We start from the raw sequence: 16632 nt of genomic DNA, 5'->3' as shown, positions 1-16632 counted from the left end.
GCCTAGAAGTAGTAAGGCCCTGTGGCGCAGTTAAAATTACCTTATCAAAGGAATGCAAGGCTTGTACTGCTAATTGGTCAGTCTAAGGACAGTTGAAGTAAAGAGAATCTGGGTGGTCGTTCATTATCAGTATCAGTCAGAAGCTATAAATGAGCTGGAATATTTGGAAACCGTTCAGAAGGAAGAGACAGCTCTGTAAAAAAATTAGTAGCTGTTGCCTGTATCAGTGGGCCCGTGGACCTCGAAGAGCCCAAGAACTGCATCCCAGGGTCCTTCACGGTACCCCTTTGGACAATGTCATTCGGGGATGCCTGACTTTGCTGAACTTTGAGGATTCATAGATGTTAGGGTCGGAAGGGACCTCAATAGATCATCAAGTCCGACCCCCTGCATAAGCAGGAAAGAGCGCTAGGTCTAGATGACCCCAGCTAGATACTCGTCTAACCTCCTCTTGAAGACCCCCAGGGTAGGGGAGAGCACCACCTCCCTTGGGAGCCCATTCCACACCTTGGCCACTCGAACTGTGAAGAAGTTCTTCCTTATGTCCAGTCTAAATCTGCTCTCTGCTAGCTTGTGGCCATTGTTTCTTGTAACCCCCGGGGGCGCCTTGGTGAATAAATCCTCACCAATTCCCTTCTGTGCCCCTGTGATGAACTTATAGGCAGCTACAAGGTCGCCTCTCAACCTTCTCTTGCGGAGGCTGAAAAGGTCCAGTTTCTCTAGTCTCTCCTCGTAGGGCTTGGTCTGCAGGCCCTTGACCATACGAGTTGCCCTTCGCTGTACCCTCTCCAGGTTATCCGCATCCTTCTTGAAGTGTGGCGCCCAGAATTGCACGCAGTACTCCAATTGCGGTCTAACCAACGCCCTATAGAGGGGAAGTATCACCTCCCTGGACCTATTTGTCATGCATCTGCTGATGCACGATAAAGTGCCATTGGCTTTTCTGATGGCTTCGTCACACTGCCGGCTCATGTTCATCTTGGAGTCCACTAGGACTCCAAGATCCCTCTCCACCTCTGTGCCACCCAGCAGGTCATTTCCTAGCCTGTAGGTGTGCTGGACATTTTTCCTCCCTAGGTGCAGCACTTTGCATTTCTCCTTGTTGACCCTAGGTGCAGCACTTTGCATTTCTCCTTGTTGACCCTAGGTGCAGCACTTTGCATTTCTCCTTGTTGACCCTAGGTGCAGCACTTTGCATTTCTCCTTGTTGAAAAGAAGCTTGCTGTGTATCAGGCATCAGAGGGGACTGCCGATAAGTTGCCAACGCTAATTGCTTTTGTCTGTCATTGTTTGTTTTGTTACTATGCGTGGTTGTGTTTTTGTTAAGTCAATAAATCTTTCTTACCTTTCTACCCCCCACCATACTCTCAATCCCGAACCCCCCCCCAAGGCAGCTGGGACACCTGCCCCTGGGGCAAGGGGCTGGACTTGATGATCTTCAAGGCCCTTTCCAGCCCTAACACCTATGAAATCTATGAAATCATGGTGTAAACACAATATAAACAGCAGCCCCTGGGCTATAACATAAATGGAAAAGGGAAGAGGCTCTGTGACCCTTTAAGAGGGAAAACCTCCTCACTCCTCAGCTAGGCACATAGCAGCCAGTCTAGTGTCCCTAGGTAGTGCTCCTGGACAGGAGTTCCTTCCTCTGTGGCTGTCAAGGACAGACTAGCCTTCCAGTCCAAGTCCCAGGCTTATCTCCTCCCAGGGCCCTGCCCCCTTCAGATCTGCTGATCGCCCCATTGCCCTGTTGCCCCAACCTCCTGCAGCTGCTGTATCTGCCTACCCCAGCAGAGGTCCTGGGCTGGGCTGCTTCTGCTTTAAAGGAACAGAGAGCCCTGGGCTTTCTGTTACACACCGGGTGTATCTACACATTCTTTAATGTGTCTTCGTTACCGTGTATTTAGTTTAGTGCTTTCTTAATGAAGTATCAACTAAATGCACAGTAACTAGAGTTACTGTACAGTAGTGCCAGCGCATTGGGGGGGGGGGGGTTTGTGATGCTTACTGCACTTTAGCCTAATAACACTGTGCAGTAGGCTATTAGCATGGTTTTTTACTGCCACACTACTGCACAAATGCAGAGTCTCATGTATACGTGTCCACTGCATATCAATAAAATTTCATAGCTTCATACTTTCATAGATGTTAGGGTCTGAAGGGACCTAAGCAGATCATCAAGTCTGACCCCCTGCCATGGGCAGGAAAGGATGCTGGGGTCAAACAACCCCAGCTAGGTGATTATCTAGCCTCCTTTTGAAGACCCTCAAGTTAGGGGCGAGCACCACTTCCCTTGGAAGTTGGTTCCAGATCCTAACCACCCTGACATCAGCAGGCAATTATTTGCCTCCTGATGTCTAGCCTGAATCTACTCTCAGTCAACTTATGGCCATTATTCCTTGTAACTCCCAGTAGTGCTCGGGGGAACAGGGACTCTCTTATTGCCTGCTGGTCCTCCTTGGCAAGTTTATAGGTGGCAACCAGATCCCCTCTCAGCCTTCTTTTGTGGAGGCTGAACAGGTTCAGGTCCCGTAGCCTCTCCTCATAGGACCTGCCCTGCTGCCCTTGGATCATAAGAGTGGACCCTCTCAATGGTCTCCACATCTCTCTTGAAGTGCAGTGCCCAGAACTGGACACAGTACTCCAACTGCGGCCTGACCAGTGTTGCATAGAGCGGGAGGGTCACCTCCTTGGACCTGCTCGTGAGGCATCTGTCGATGCATGACGAGGTGCGGTTGGCCTTCCTGATTGCATCCGCACACTGTCAGCCCATGTTCATTTTGGCATCAATAATGACTCCAAGATCCTTTTCTGCCTCTGGGCTGATAAGAAGGGAGTTCCCAGCCTGTAGATATGCTGCTGGTTCTACCTCCCCAGGAGCAGAACCCTACATTTGTCCATATTGAAACCCATCCTTTTCTCATCCGCCCACCTCTGTAACCTGCCCTGATCTAGTTGTAGCCTGTCCCTCTCTTCTAGAGTGCCCACCTCTCCTCACACCTTAGTGTTATCCAATAATTTGAACAAGGTGCTTTTCACCCCCCTGTCCAAGTCACTGATGAAGATGTTGAACAGTGTGGGCCCAAGGACCGAGCCATGGGGGACCCCACTGCCCACGTCCCTCCAAGTCAAAAATGACCTGTCCACCACCACTCTCTGGGTACGGCCCTCCAGCCAATTGGTGACCCATCTGACTATGTAGGCATCGACACCACAGTCACCTAATTTTTTAATGAGAATGGGGTGAGAGACAGTGTCAAAGGCCTTCCTAAAGTCCAGAAAGACTACATCCACTGCGACACCTGCGTCCAAGGATTTTGTGACCTGGTCGTAGAAGGCCACCAGGTTGGTCTGCCAGGACCTGCCTCTAATGAACCCATGTTGGTTGCCCCTAAGCATAATCTCCCCTGCTGGTCCCTCACAGATGTGCTCCTGTATAATTTTCTCAAAGAGCTTCCCCAGGACCGGGGTAAGACTAATGGGCCTATAGTCTCCTGGATCCTCTTTTCTCCCTTTTTTGAAAATGGGAACCACATTGGCCCTTTTCCAGTCCTCTGGCACTTCGGCAGAGCACCACGAGTGCTCATAAAGCTGTGCCAGGGGTCCCACAATGATCTCTGCTGATTCCCTTAGCACCCTGGCGGGGAGATGGTCAGGATCTGCTGATTTGAACACGTGTAGTCCCACCAGAAGTTCCCTGACTAGGTCCTCTCTGACCCTGGGCCTGGCTGCGCCTCCCCTGGGTCTGTCCAGAATCCCAGTGGTGGGGATGTCCCAGTCCCTGCTCAGAAAAATGGAAGCAAAGAATCTGTTAAAAAGATAAGCTTTGTTGTCTGGTGCTACCACCAGAAGCAATTGTTTGCTGATTATCATTTGGAAATGTTTGCCAATTATCAAATGGAAAAGTTGCCGATTCAAATGGAAAATTTTCCGATTATCAAATGGAAAAGTTGTGGTTAGTCTGAGGGTTTGGTTCCACCTAGAACAAGATACCTTGGTCATAAACCCAGTAGTGTTGTTCAAGGCCATTGGCCTTAAGTGAGGCCAAGGACTGATCAGTGCTTTCGGCAAGCACCACATTTAGTGAGAAGTGACAGCTGCACCACTGGGATGCTTTGTCTTTTGATAGGAAACATGTAATGGTGTGCAGTCACCTACAATCCCATTGCATAAACCATTGGTCTTTGTTACTGAAATATGCTTGGATGAAAATGTGTATCGTGTTTATGTAAGCGTAAGAGTGATGTTGTAGCTGTGATGGTCTAGAAATTATGGGAGAGGCCAAGATTTCTTAAGATGGTATCTTTTATTGGACCAACTGTATAGCTGGAATAGAGTTAGACAAGGGACCTGATGAAAAATGTCTTGCTTATCTAACTCTATTCCAACTACGCAGTTGTTTCAATAAAAGATACCACCCTAAGAAATCCTTGCCTCTCACATCATGTTTAGTTAATATAAGCCTGTGTCAGAAATCACTATAAAAAGGGAAGGCTATAGGGGTTTGGGAGTCATCAAAGTATTCACAGACTAAAGTATTCACAGACAATTTAGCGGTACTTCATGGGGCTTCACCAAAGTCAAGCATCATCACTGCCATATTTGTGTGCTGCTGTATCATTGCACCCACTGCAATATGTTATTTTTTGCAGTGTCATTGAGGGAGATCTATAATAATAATTAATAGCAAGAACAGTCGGTGCCCCTCTGCACAACACTTTACAGAAAACAAACAAAACCATGGTCTTTGGTCCACTGTGATGAAGACACGTTCCTGCCCAGAGCAGGGGGTCAGACTTGATGATCTAATAGGTCCCTTTCGACCCTAGAAATCTATGAAATCTATTTTCTTATGGGGAAGAAGAAATGGGGAAGTTGACCTAGTGCTCTGAGCTCACGCTCCTATTGATATCCTGAACTTGGGAGGGATGGGGAGGGGCTGGGACCCCACGGGCATTTACCCCTTGTTTAGGATGCAGGTCCCAGTTCATTTTAGCATCTTTGCCTGAAAGATTTTCTAGGGGACTCCACCCTCAGGTCCAGAGACGCTCTGTCCGGCTGACCACACTCTCTGATACCTACCCTCCGTTTTCAGAGGTCTGTCTGTTTATAATGAAAAACTGCTTGTGTCTAAACCCTTTAGTTTCAGCCAAATCAATCCAGAATCTCTGCCCAAAGTTATTTTCTGCTACTGCCACTTCCGTGGGAGCTCACCCACCACCCAGACCAAGCCCCAAACAGCATCGCCTCTTCTTCTTTCAGTGACTCTTTGGAGAGGAAAACTGTTGACTCACATCTGGGGATCCCTCGGTCCTTCCAACCTTTAAAGCATTTACTCCCCACTTGACATCTGAGAGGCCAAAGTCCCCCTTGACGACACAATTCCCAGCAGCTCTTCTCTCTCTAACAACATTGCAGAGTCTCCATCTTGATCCTACCTCAGTGTCTGCCCCTGGCTGCAGCCCTGCCCCAGGAAGCTTCATTTTCTGCCCTTCCCCAAAGTGATCCTGACCCAAACACATGCTTCTCACCCGCTAATACTGGGCACAGCATTAATGTACAGGGCCACGCAGCCCCTGAACTGCCCCTGTGCTCCAGGCAGGGTGGCTGTTTTACTAGGTACTTACCAGCATAAGCAGCCCCGCGCTCCCTGGTGTCCTGGGCCCTGAGCTGCCAACTCACTACAGCAGATCTCAATCTCCTTTGCATATCTGCTGCTCCAGGAAAGAGGAAGGAAATGGCTTTTATGGTCACACTGGGGCTTTCTGTATAGGACAGCACCAGGGTGTTGAAACAGGAGAGTGGGTACCTTGATCCGCACTTGCTCACCGCCAGTCAGGGCAGGGCTGCTGCATCCTCAGCCGGGTGCACTGACAGGGGCACAAGGACATCCCCAATCCCCAGGGCCCAGGGAGCTCTGATCCCCACTGAGAGCTGCCCCCAGGCCCAGGGAAGGCGACCTCTGGTTAATCAGGCCCCAGCCAGCAGGCCAGAGCCCAGCTGGTGAAAATTGTCCCTGATATCACTGCATTTCTTTCCCCGGTCGAGGACCTGTCACAGGGTTCGCTGGCCGCTCTTCAGGCTGCAGCATTCAGCTGCTCCCCCTGGACAAGCTGTTCGAGGAGCCGGCTGTCTCCTCCCACCCACCCCAACCCTCCCTGCTCCCGAGTTGCTCTTCTGTTACCCCTGGGCATCACACTGAGGTACTCCTGATTTACACCAGTGTGAGCAACTGGGAATTGGACTCTGTTCACTCAAAACTGATGAAAAACCCAGCAAGAGGAAGGTAAAAGTGCGGATGGGAAACACACGGGCCCATGACACCGGTCAGTGTTTGTCTTTAATCCCAGTGCCCCCAGCAATGGCTGCGCGGATTGGCAGGTCTGTAGCCGTGATTCCCGGCTGGTCTCTCGGGTGCTTCATGCAGGGGCCTGGGCTCAGCACTGACAACGGCTCGGGAGCTACTGGAGTCTGCGTGTATTATTTGCATGTAATGGAAACTGCGCCCATCGGTGCCCAGCACTGCCGGTGCTGTGTGGTATTAGCAACCCAAACGGAGTAGCTCCCTGCTCTTGCAAGGCTTCTTCTGTAGCCCCGCAGTGTCCACCCAAAGTGTCACACGTGTCCGGCCCTGTGAGATCCACGCTGGGAGCTGCTGGGGAATCTGAGCTGCTGCCGTACAAACAGTGGGATGCCCTGGGGGGCAGAGAGGAGCTGCAGGTGATCGGGTCCAGGGCTGCTGTACAAGCATCTGCCCGGCTCTGATGGGAACTTGCAGAAAATGAACATGTTCACTTCCCCTTCCCTCCCACTAACTGCCAGGGGCAAGGAAGTGCAGGGTTACTGCCTGAGACTGAGACATGAGCCTGGTGGTATAAGTTAGTCACTCAGACATCCCAGACCTTCCTCCTCCCTTCTTGCTCCCCAGCACAACCCCAGCCACAACATGATCTTGCCCCAGCAGCAGGAGCATAGGCAGATTAACTCACGGGCCAGCTGGGACTGGGCCCAGGGGCTCCTGCCAGACAGGGACCCCCGGATGCCTGGAGGGCGGGCACAGAGATGGGGGGCAGTTCAGTGTGGATGAAACCAGCGGCCAGGCCAGGCCGGGCATGTGCAACACGGCGGGCTATGGCTGCCGGGAACTGGGCGGGGTGCAAGGTGCTGGGCATGACTGCGCCGCAGCCCTGGGAGCAGCCAGAGCTGCTGGTGGCAGGGAGTGGAGCCAGGCATGGAGTGTGACTGGGACTTGCCAGAGGCAGGGCAGCCCCGGTGCAGCCAGGTCCCAGCCCAGCCACAATCCTGCTCCTTTGCCGGGTACTGCTGGAGTCGGACTGAGACGCAGTGGGATGAGGGGCTGCCCTCGGAGCTTGGTCCATGCCGCACACACGGGGGTCCTGCACAACAAGCCACTGGCTCCAGCTCCAGCACAGACCTGCAAGTGGGAGCAGCCATGGCTCCTGCCCCAGGCCTGCAGGCAGTGTGGCCAGACCAGGGAATGGGCCTGCGTGGTCTCCCCTTGTTCCACGGTGACCGTGGAGAATCTCCTCTTCTTCTGGGCCAGCTCAGGGGACACTGGAAAATCCTCTCAGGAGAGTTCCCTGCTCCACAGGTGTCCTGACTCCTCCAGCTCCTGCCCCAAGAGCATGAAATAAATTCTTCCGAACTTCAACCAACAACGTCCCATGCCACAGCCTGATGGTTCCCCCCAGAGTGCATCATGTGCCTCAGTGTTCCCAGGGAGCCTGGTGTTCAGCCTGTGCCCGTGTCATTTCAGGCACCCACATCTCTGCTGGACCAAGCACGGAGCAAGGAGGAACAGTAGGACATGGACTGGGCATCCAAACCATCCAGCCCCTGCCCATCCCCTCCACCCCCAGCCTCTGCTTTCATGCCACATGGGAGCTCCATGCAAGGGCCCCCATGGTGAGGACAGGGAGACAAGTGCATTTCACTGGAGGATGATCCTATTACCCATCCTTCCTGCTGAGACAACAGGGATGCTTACTAGACACTTTGGGGAAGCAATCCATTACCTGGGCACTGTGAATGGAGCTTTACTTCCCAGACACTGATGATAAGATAAGTGTGACTAATAAGGGTAGGCCCCAGATATCCCTAACTGATGAGCTTCTTCACCAAACAGGTACTGTGCCGAAAAGTGATGTGAATTTGGGCTTGGATCTGAACCTCAGTGAGGACAGATCACAGCAGCGCAGGAGCCAGGGACACCAGGGCCAGCAAACAGGTCAGCGGCCAGGGGAGCCGGCGTGGGAGTGTTGCTTGGGAGAGGAAGCTGTGGCTGCCTGGGGAGAGGGCTTGTGGGTGCTGGCGAGGATGAAGGCCTGCCTGGCTTGGGGTTGAGGAATAGCCTTGGTTTGGGAGACATTTTGCAGGCTTGTTTGGAGGAAGCAGCTGACTGTGCCTGATCGTGGGTGATTGTGGCTGGCTTGGGGCCGACTGCAGTGTCAGCAAGGGCATAGGGCTTGTCTAAGCAGAAAGCCAAGGCTTGCCAGACCACAGCAACACAGGAGCCAGGGACACAGGACCAGTGACCAGGCTGGCAACCAGGAGAGCTGGAGTGCAGGGGGAGCTTGCCCAGCCACTTTAAGTATCTGTAGTTTGCTGAGGGGAAGCAGCTGAAGAAGGAAGAGGGAATGTTCCCCATGACACAGCCACAGAAGAAGGATCTTGCAGAAAATGAATGGGGGGGCTGGAAAATGTCACAGTGCCAAAGCCCCTGCCCCTGCCAGCCCTTCCTCTGCCGGCTCCTGTGCAGGTTTGCACCCAGGCTCTGGCCCAGCTTTGCAGTGAGCGCAGCCTGCACGTCCATGCCAGGGACAGCCAGGTGGGGTGGTGCTGGGGTGTGAGAGGTGCCTCCTGCCAGGTTTTCTCAGCAATCAGGTAAGGGAGCTGCAAGAGGAGGTGGACAGACTCAGAAACATCAGCAAGCATGAGGCCTTCATCATCTCAATACAGAGAGACCTCCAGCCTCAGGGATAGAAAAGTGGCTGGATCCTCAGGCTCAACTGGTAGTAATCAATGCCTCAATGTCTAGTTGGCAGCTGATATTAAGTTGAGTGCCCCAGGGGTCAGTCCAGGGCCAGTTGTATTCAACATCTCCATTAATGATCTGGAAAGTAGCACAGAGTGCACCCTCAGCAAGTTTGTGGTTGACACCAAGCCGTGGGGAGTAGTAGTTACACCTGAGTGTAGAGCCAGGATTCAGAGTGACCTAGACAAATTGGAGGATTGGGCCAAAAGAAATCTCATGAGGCTCAACAAGGACAAGAATTGAGTCCAGCACTTAGGATGGAGAATTGCATACACTACTGTAGGCTTGGGACCAACTAGCTAAGCAGCAGCTCTGCAAAAGAGGACCTTGGGGTTATAGCGGACAATAAGGTGAGTCAACAGTGTGCCCTTGTCATAAAGGCTAATGGTATACTCGGTTGCATTAGTAGGAGAGTTGCAGCTGTGGACGAAATCAAACTTTGCGTTGCGGTTGTATCAGAATTGGCAGAGCCATCTAGGTTTATTTAAAGCTATACAAGTGATCACAGGGCGAGTTCTCAAAGGAACTCTGACCTCTACAAGTTTACAAGCATATTTATACTTTAGACAGCGAGAAAAGATGCAGGGTTCAGACAAAGCAACCTTGAGAGAAACAGAAAGATGTTGATCATTTGTTTGTCACATGTAAGCAGTTTACTTATTCAGGAAAGAAAACACTACGTCTTGGGAACAGTTATCAGCTTCTCATTCAAAGGAGAGGAGGAGGTTAAAATCTGCACACAAAGCTTAATATATCAAGACAAAACAAGGCATGAAGGTTTTTTCTTATCTGAGAACATTTTGGAACACATAGCATCAGCATCTTTTTCTCTTCTCTTTCTCTCTCTTTGTCTCTCCTCTTAGTCAAGTGAGAGGCCTGGTTAAACTTATTTCCACATTCCCCCCTTTTGGGCCTTTTAGGCCCAACATATTAGATATTTATAGCCATGAGCCTTTTAACTTTTCATTTTTTTTCTTTTTTTTTCATTATTTTAACATACATATCACAAAAGTCGGTCTAATTAAGGGATAAAGCAATTATGGGCACCCCCAACATTTAGAAACATTTAAATCCTTTGCATATTGATAAGACAGTTGAAGAAAAGCATTTTGGTGAGCATGCCAGTGTGGGAGTGATTTTTTTTACCTGTTTTGAAGTCTAGTCTGATTTCCAAAGTTTTTTTAGCTGCTGAGTCTTTAAGTTTATATAAGATGATCTAAAAGGAAAGACTGAGAAGTACCCAAGTCACAACTAACTAACCCCACCTCGGGAACCAGGAACTAGGTAGAGGCCTTTTTTTCTCCCCGGAGGGCATAGTGGTGTCGTTAGGGTACATTTTTTCTGTTTTGTTGTGGTAAATTTTCTTCGCTCTGTAGTGACAAATCTTCTTTGCCAGTAGGCGCTTTGCTCACTACTGGTCTTGAGCTCTCCTGTTGGCAGGCGCTAGGCTCACTACCAATCTGTGGAGGCTGATTACAAGGTTGATATGGAGGAGACTTTAATTCTAATAGGGCTGATGTTTTCTTAGTGTGTGAAGCATGGATCCACGGTTGGAGTCCTTGACACTTTATTGCAGTGTTGGTTGTCAGGAGTACCTGGAACGGGCCTTTCCAGCGGGGTTCCAGCGATGACTTCCGTTGATGGACTTTTACATGGACCCAGTCACCAGGCAGGATGGATTGGCACGGCTCATCTGGGTCCTTGGGGAGAGCTGCTTGTACCTGTGAATGAAAAGCCTTAACACACTTCATTAGTGCTGTACAGTAGTCTAGAATAGTATCATCAAGTAAATGTATATTGCAAAAGTGGGAGGCAACAGGTGGTGAGGCAGGGAGCCTCATGGGTCTTTTTATTAGGATTTCATGTGGGCTAAGTTTGGTCTTTCGATTGACAGTAGTTCTCATACTCATAAAGGCTATGGGAAGTGCATCTGGCCATTTTAAGTGAGTTTTAGCACAAATTTTGGCCAGTTTGTTTTTTTAAAATGCCATTTTGGCGTTTCACTTGGCCCGAGGCCTGTGGATGGTACGGGCAATGAAAGTTTTGCTGGATTTGCAGGACTTTGCAGACTTCTTTCATTATTTGCCCAGTAAAATGAGTTCCTCTATTGGAGTTTATGGATAAAGGAATACGAAACCTTGGAATAAAGTCTCTGAGCAACTTTTTGCTCACAGTGATGCTATCAGCTTTTGCACATGGGTAGGCTTCTACCCATCCAGAAAACATACATATAATAACAAGAACATATTCATAAGAACAACATTTCTGCATTTGAATAAAATCTATTTGTAAATTTATAAACGACCCCAAGGTGAGGGATGTGCTGCTTTTTTTACATTATGGGCTTGACAAATAGTGTGGGTATAACAGTATTGTTGAGCCACAGATGAAAAAGTTGGAGAAAACTAATTAAGCTTAACAGCTTCTATCATCCCCCCTTTGCTAACGTGTGCTATGCCGTGGTGTCTGCAAGCAAGATAGGGAAGAAGGACTGTTGGGGCAACCAGGAGGCTGTTCGGGGAGCGCCACAAATGGTCAGGGTGTAACACACACCCAGCCAGTCTCCACGTATATTTTTCTGGTTCTGGAGCCTGATCTTGGAGGAGGGCAACATCGTGAAGACTTGCCAATGGAGACTGGTTAGTTGAGATAGACAAAAACACAGGTGTAGCCTGGGGAGTGGAAATAGCCACAGCTTTGGCAGCGGAGTCTGCCAGAGCATTCCCACATGTAACATCATCATAAGGTTTCTGGTGATCTTGGCATTTAATAATAGCAGCAGCAGAAGGTAACTGTAAAGCATTTAACAAGCCATTTACATATGGACTATTACTAATTTTGGCACCTCCTGATGTGAGGAAGCCTCTTTGCTTTCAAAGTTGACCATAATCGTGTACAATACCAAAGGCATAGTGAGAATCAGTGTAAATATTAACAGAGGTACCAGAGGCTAGGGTGCAAGCCCTGGTAAGGGCCACAAGCTCAGCAACTTGAGCTGAATACACATTGGGCAAGTGATGGCCATCTATAACATCATATTGGGAACATACTGCATATTCTGCAACAAGAGAACTTTTTGAGTTTCTTTGACATGATCCATCAACATAAAATACTAGATTTGGGTTTTGCAAAGGGGTGTCCTTTAGATCAGTGCGGGGCATTGTTAGGTGGGCAGTAACAGCAATACAATCGTGGGGTTCACTATGTAAAGCAGTAGGCAACAGGGAGGCAGGGTTTAAAACAGGGCATCTAGTTAAAGTAATATTTCCAGCAGAAAGAAGCAAAATGTCATACTTAGTCAAGCTAGCATTTGAAAGGTGTTGAGTTTTAGTTTTTAGTAAAAGGGCTGCTACAGCGTGTGGGACAGCAACAGTAAGGGGAGAGCTTAATACAAGGGTACAGGACAGTTTAACAGTAATAGCAGCTGTAGCTACAGCATGAAGACATGGAGGAAGTCCGGCTGCAACTGGGTCAAGAGCAGAACTATAATAAGTAATGGGACGATGCTTGTCTCCATGTGCTTGAGTGAGCGCAGCAAGTGTGAATCTGTCTTTTTTATGACAAAAAAGAATAACGGGTTTAGTATAATCAGGAAGGCCTAGGGCAGGAGCTTGCAACAGAGCTTGTTTAATAGAGGCAAAAGCAGCTTTGGCTTCTGAAGTTCAGGGCAAAGGTTCAGGGGTATTAACAAGAGTCATGTTTTGCAGGGGCTTGACTATAGAGGCATAGTCAAGTATCCACTGGTGGCAGTAGCCAGCCATGCCTAGGAAAGTACGCATTTGGGACACAGTAGTTGGTTTAGGGATTTTAAGAATAGCTTCTATCTTGGAAGAAGAAATAAATAGTTCTCTAGCGGAAATATCATGACCCAAATAGTGGACATGAGGGAAACAAAGTTGTAGCTTTTCTTTAGATGCTTTATGGCCTTTTAGGGCAAGAGAGGTGAGAAGAGTTAAAGAATCAGCTTTACAGGCTTTAAGGGAGGTAGATGCTAAGAGCAGATCATCAACGTACTGCACAAGCACAGAATTTTCTTTAAATATTATGTCATCTAAATCCTTCTTCAGAATTTGAGGAAAAAGAGGAGGGGATTCAGTATAGCCTTGGGGCAATTGAGTCCAGGTATACTGAAGTCCCTGATAGGTAAATGCAAAGAGAAACCGGCTATTAGGGTGTATAGGGATAGAGAAAAATGCAGAACACAAATCAACAACAGTAAAATAACAGACATTAGGAAGAATACAGGACAAGATAGTGGCTGGACTTGGTACAACAGGAAAAGTAGGTAAAACTGCAGAATTTACTGCACTGAGGTCTTGTACAAAGCGACAGGTATTTTTTCCAGGTTTCTTTACAGGAAGGATAGGTGTATTACAGGGACATTTAGTCGGGACAATGATACTTTGCTTCAAAAGAGCTGCTATAACAGGATGTATCTCTTCTTCAGCTTCTGGGCGTAAAGGATATTGAGCAACTTTAGGTAATGGCTTAGCTGGGTTTAATCTAATTTTTACAGGCTGCGCAGTATGAATTTGCTCTACTTCATTAGCATGTTGGGACCAGAGAAACGGAGGGACAGCCTTTATGATTTCTTCTTGTAACACAGAAAGATTAGGGGACTCAGGCTCAGGAGGTGAGCTAGCGAGGGTAGCAAGTACAGCCATTTCATTAATGCAGGGAACATTCAAATAAACACCATTAGGAGAACAATAAATAGTACAGCCGAGTTTACAAAGCAAATCTCTGCCTAACAAATTAACAGGAGAACAAGGACTGAGGAGAAAAGCGTGTTGATCAGAAACAGGACCGAGAGAAACATGTAAGGGTTGGGAAACAGGATGAGGAACTACCTGATTTGAAATTCCTACAGCGTTTACAACAGCAGAGGAGAGGGGGGGGGTGTAGAAAATTCTTCAGCTCGGAGAGTAGAGAGACTTGCGCCGGTATCTACTAAACATTTTGTAGGAGTGCCACTTATTAAACAGGAAACGAAGGGATCTTCTTGATTAAGTGAGAGAAGCGGGGCTGTGATGATGTTAGCATTCCTCAGGCTGTTCTAACAGGAAGCTTCTTGGTTCGGGACAGAAAATTGAGTGAGAGGAGGTGGTGGCTGGTTAAATGTTATCCCCAGCTGGCCAGGCCGGTGAGGACACTGAGCCTTCCAGTGTCCTGGTTGGCCACGATAATAACAACTGTCATTATTTTGGGACTGAAATTCTCCTCGTCCCATCCCACAACTATGTCCCCTGCCTCTGAATTGTCTTTGATAGAAACCTCAGCGTCTACCTCTGCTAAAAGTTTGTATTTGTAAAGACGTTAACTTAGTTTTTGTGGATTCCTTTTTCTTTTTTTGGCAGGCTGTACAGTGATTAGCAATAGTGACTAATTCTGTAAGCATCTTAGTTTGCTAACTTACAGCAATTATACGCAGCTGTTTTTGGACTTTAGAAAGAAGTCCTTGGACAAAAGCAGCAACTGCTTTTGGGGCAGTTTCAGCTGCATTTTTAATGCTAGAATGTCTTTTAATTATAAGTTTTAAGTGATCCATGTAGTCTGCTGGGGATTCTCCTTTGTTTTGCTTACAGTTATTTATTTTGGCCCAGTCAGTTTTTCTGGGGCAGATTTTAAGCACGGCCTCAAGAAGTCATTCTCGGGTACCTACTAAGTGACCTCTCATTCCGGGGTCTTGAGGAGGCCAATTAGCCTGTGCGATGAGGTGGTTACGGACTTCGGAGGGCAGAGCACTTCTTATTAATTGGTTTAAATCTGCCCATGTTGGCTCATAACAATTGATTACAGTTTTCAATTCTTCTCTAAACTTTTGGGGTTTTTACCCTAATATTGGGGAATTGCTTAACAAAGTTAGGAAATCTCCTGAGACTGGTATGGGGGTGGCACACTAAAAAAAAAAATTATGTCTTCTACAGATTCATTCTCAGTCAATTGTGGATAAAGTTGTATTGGTGCTGATAATGTTGTTGATGGGGGATCCCCTTTTGGTGCATTTTTCTGTTTTAATGTTTTTATCTGAGATTTTAGTTTTTCTTGGGAGTCCTTAAGGCTCTGAACTTGAGATTCTTGACGTCTTTTGGAAGCTTCTGCATACTAATCAAAAAATGTGTCCCACTGAGCCTGTGGTGCTTTACTGCCTCTTGACTCAAGGGCTCTGCGGAGATGAAGGATTTTACTTAAATCAAACGTTCCCTCCAGGGGAAACTGCAAGCTAGCATCATCTCTGGTATACCCATTCCATTTGCCTAGAAACTTACAACTCTTATGGCCATAGTGTGTGTACATGTACAATGCTGGAGTCCCTTCTGGCAGAGCCGGTACATCTTTAGACCCTCCGCTCCCCATGTCTTTAACCTCAATTCACACAGGTCTTTCACACAGGAGAGGCTTATTCAGGATGTCCGGACCGCTCAGTGCTTTGCCCCGTGGTTTTTCATCACCCAGACAAAAGGCTTCTGACCCAACACCGGCTCATTCATGAGAGTGGGGGTAGGGAAAATTCATCACACAACTCTGATCTCCTTCAGTCTAAGACTTTCCACTTTGCACCCTTGCTTTTGAAGAGCACGCAGTCTGGCGTCCTCAGGGCGGCTGCACAAGTTTTCTACTCCTAGTTTCAGAAAGACCTCATAGTTCTTTGCAGAACTTAACTCAATTCACACGGGGAAATACATTCACTGATAACAGCAACACAGTTTTTTTACTCTTTTCTTTAACCTTAATTCACGGTTCCTACTTACATAGTGGGTCTGACAATTCTGGCAGCAAAAGGGTCGGATAGGGTAAGCCTCAAGCAGCGAACAGGAAGACACACAGGCAGTCTCTCACTGAAAAGCCCCAGTAGAGATTTCAAAAGGTCTCTTACCTCAGTTTGGCTAGCTGGGGCATCAGTGAGGAGACGGTCTGTATCCCAACCGATCACTCCGGGCATCTCTATCCAAGTCACGGCACCAAATTGTGGAAGAAATCAAACCTCGCGTTGTGGTTGTATTAGAATTGGCAGAGCCATCTAGGTTTATTTAAAGCTATACAAGTGATCACAGGGAGAGTTTTCAAAGGAACTCTGACCTCTACAAGTTTACAAGCGTATTTATACTTTAGACAGCAAGAAAAGATGCAGGGTTCAGACAAAGCAACCTTGAGAGAAACAGAAAGACGTTGATCATTTGTTTGTCACACGTAAGCAGTTTACTTATTCAGGAAAGAAAACACTATGTTTTGGGAACAGTTATCAGCTTCTCGTTCAAAGGAGAGGAGGAGGTTAAAATCTGCGCACAAAGCTTAATATATCAAGACAAAACAAGGCATAAAGGTTTTTTCTTATCTGAGATCATTTTGAAACACATAGCATCAGCATCTTTTTCTCTTCTCTTTCTCTCTCTTTGTCTCTCCTCTTAGTCAAGTAAGAGGCCTGGTTAAACTTATTTCCACATAGACGATCCCTTCTATTCTGCACTGGTGAGGCCACGCTTGGAGTCCTGTGTCCAATTTTGGGCCCCCCACTACACAAAGGATGTGGGAAAGTTTGAGAGAGTCCAGCGGAGGGCAAAAAAAATGGTTCAGGG

At 48.0% G+C, this 16632-nt stretch overlaps 1 long non-coding RNA gene across 1 annotated transcript; it reads right to left on the bottom strand.

The window, feature by feature from the left end:
• Positions 1-9499: 9499 nt before the first annotated feature.
• Positions 9500-16299, bottom strand: LOC132245595 (uncharacterized). The gene is made up of 2 exons (XR_009457304.1): positions 15933-16299; positions 9500-10791 (listed from the first exon to the last, which is right to left on the bottom strand). It is a non-coding gene; the product is annotated as an uncharacterized LOC132245595 (long non-coding RNA).
• Positions 16300-16632: the final 333 nt, after the last annotated feature.

This window comes from Alligator mississippiensis, chromosome 15, assembly GCF_030867095.1.
Source record: "Alligator mississippiensis isolate rAllMis1 chromosome 15, rAllMis1, whole genome shotgun sequence".
Taxonomy (NCBI): Eukaryota; Metazoa; Chordata; order Crocodylia; family Alligatoridae; genus Alligator; species Alligator mississippiensis.
Note: the sequence above shows the minus strand (reverse complement) of the source record. Positions and strands in the feature narration are given on the sequence as shown.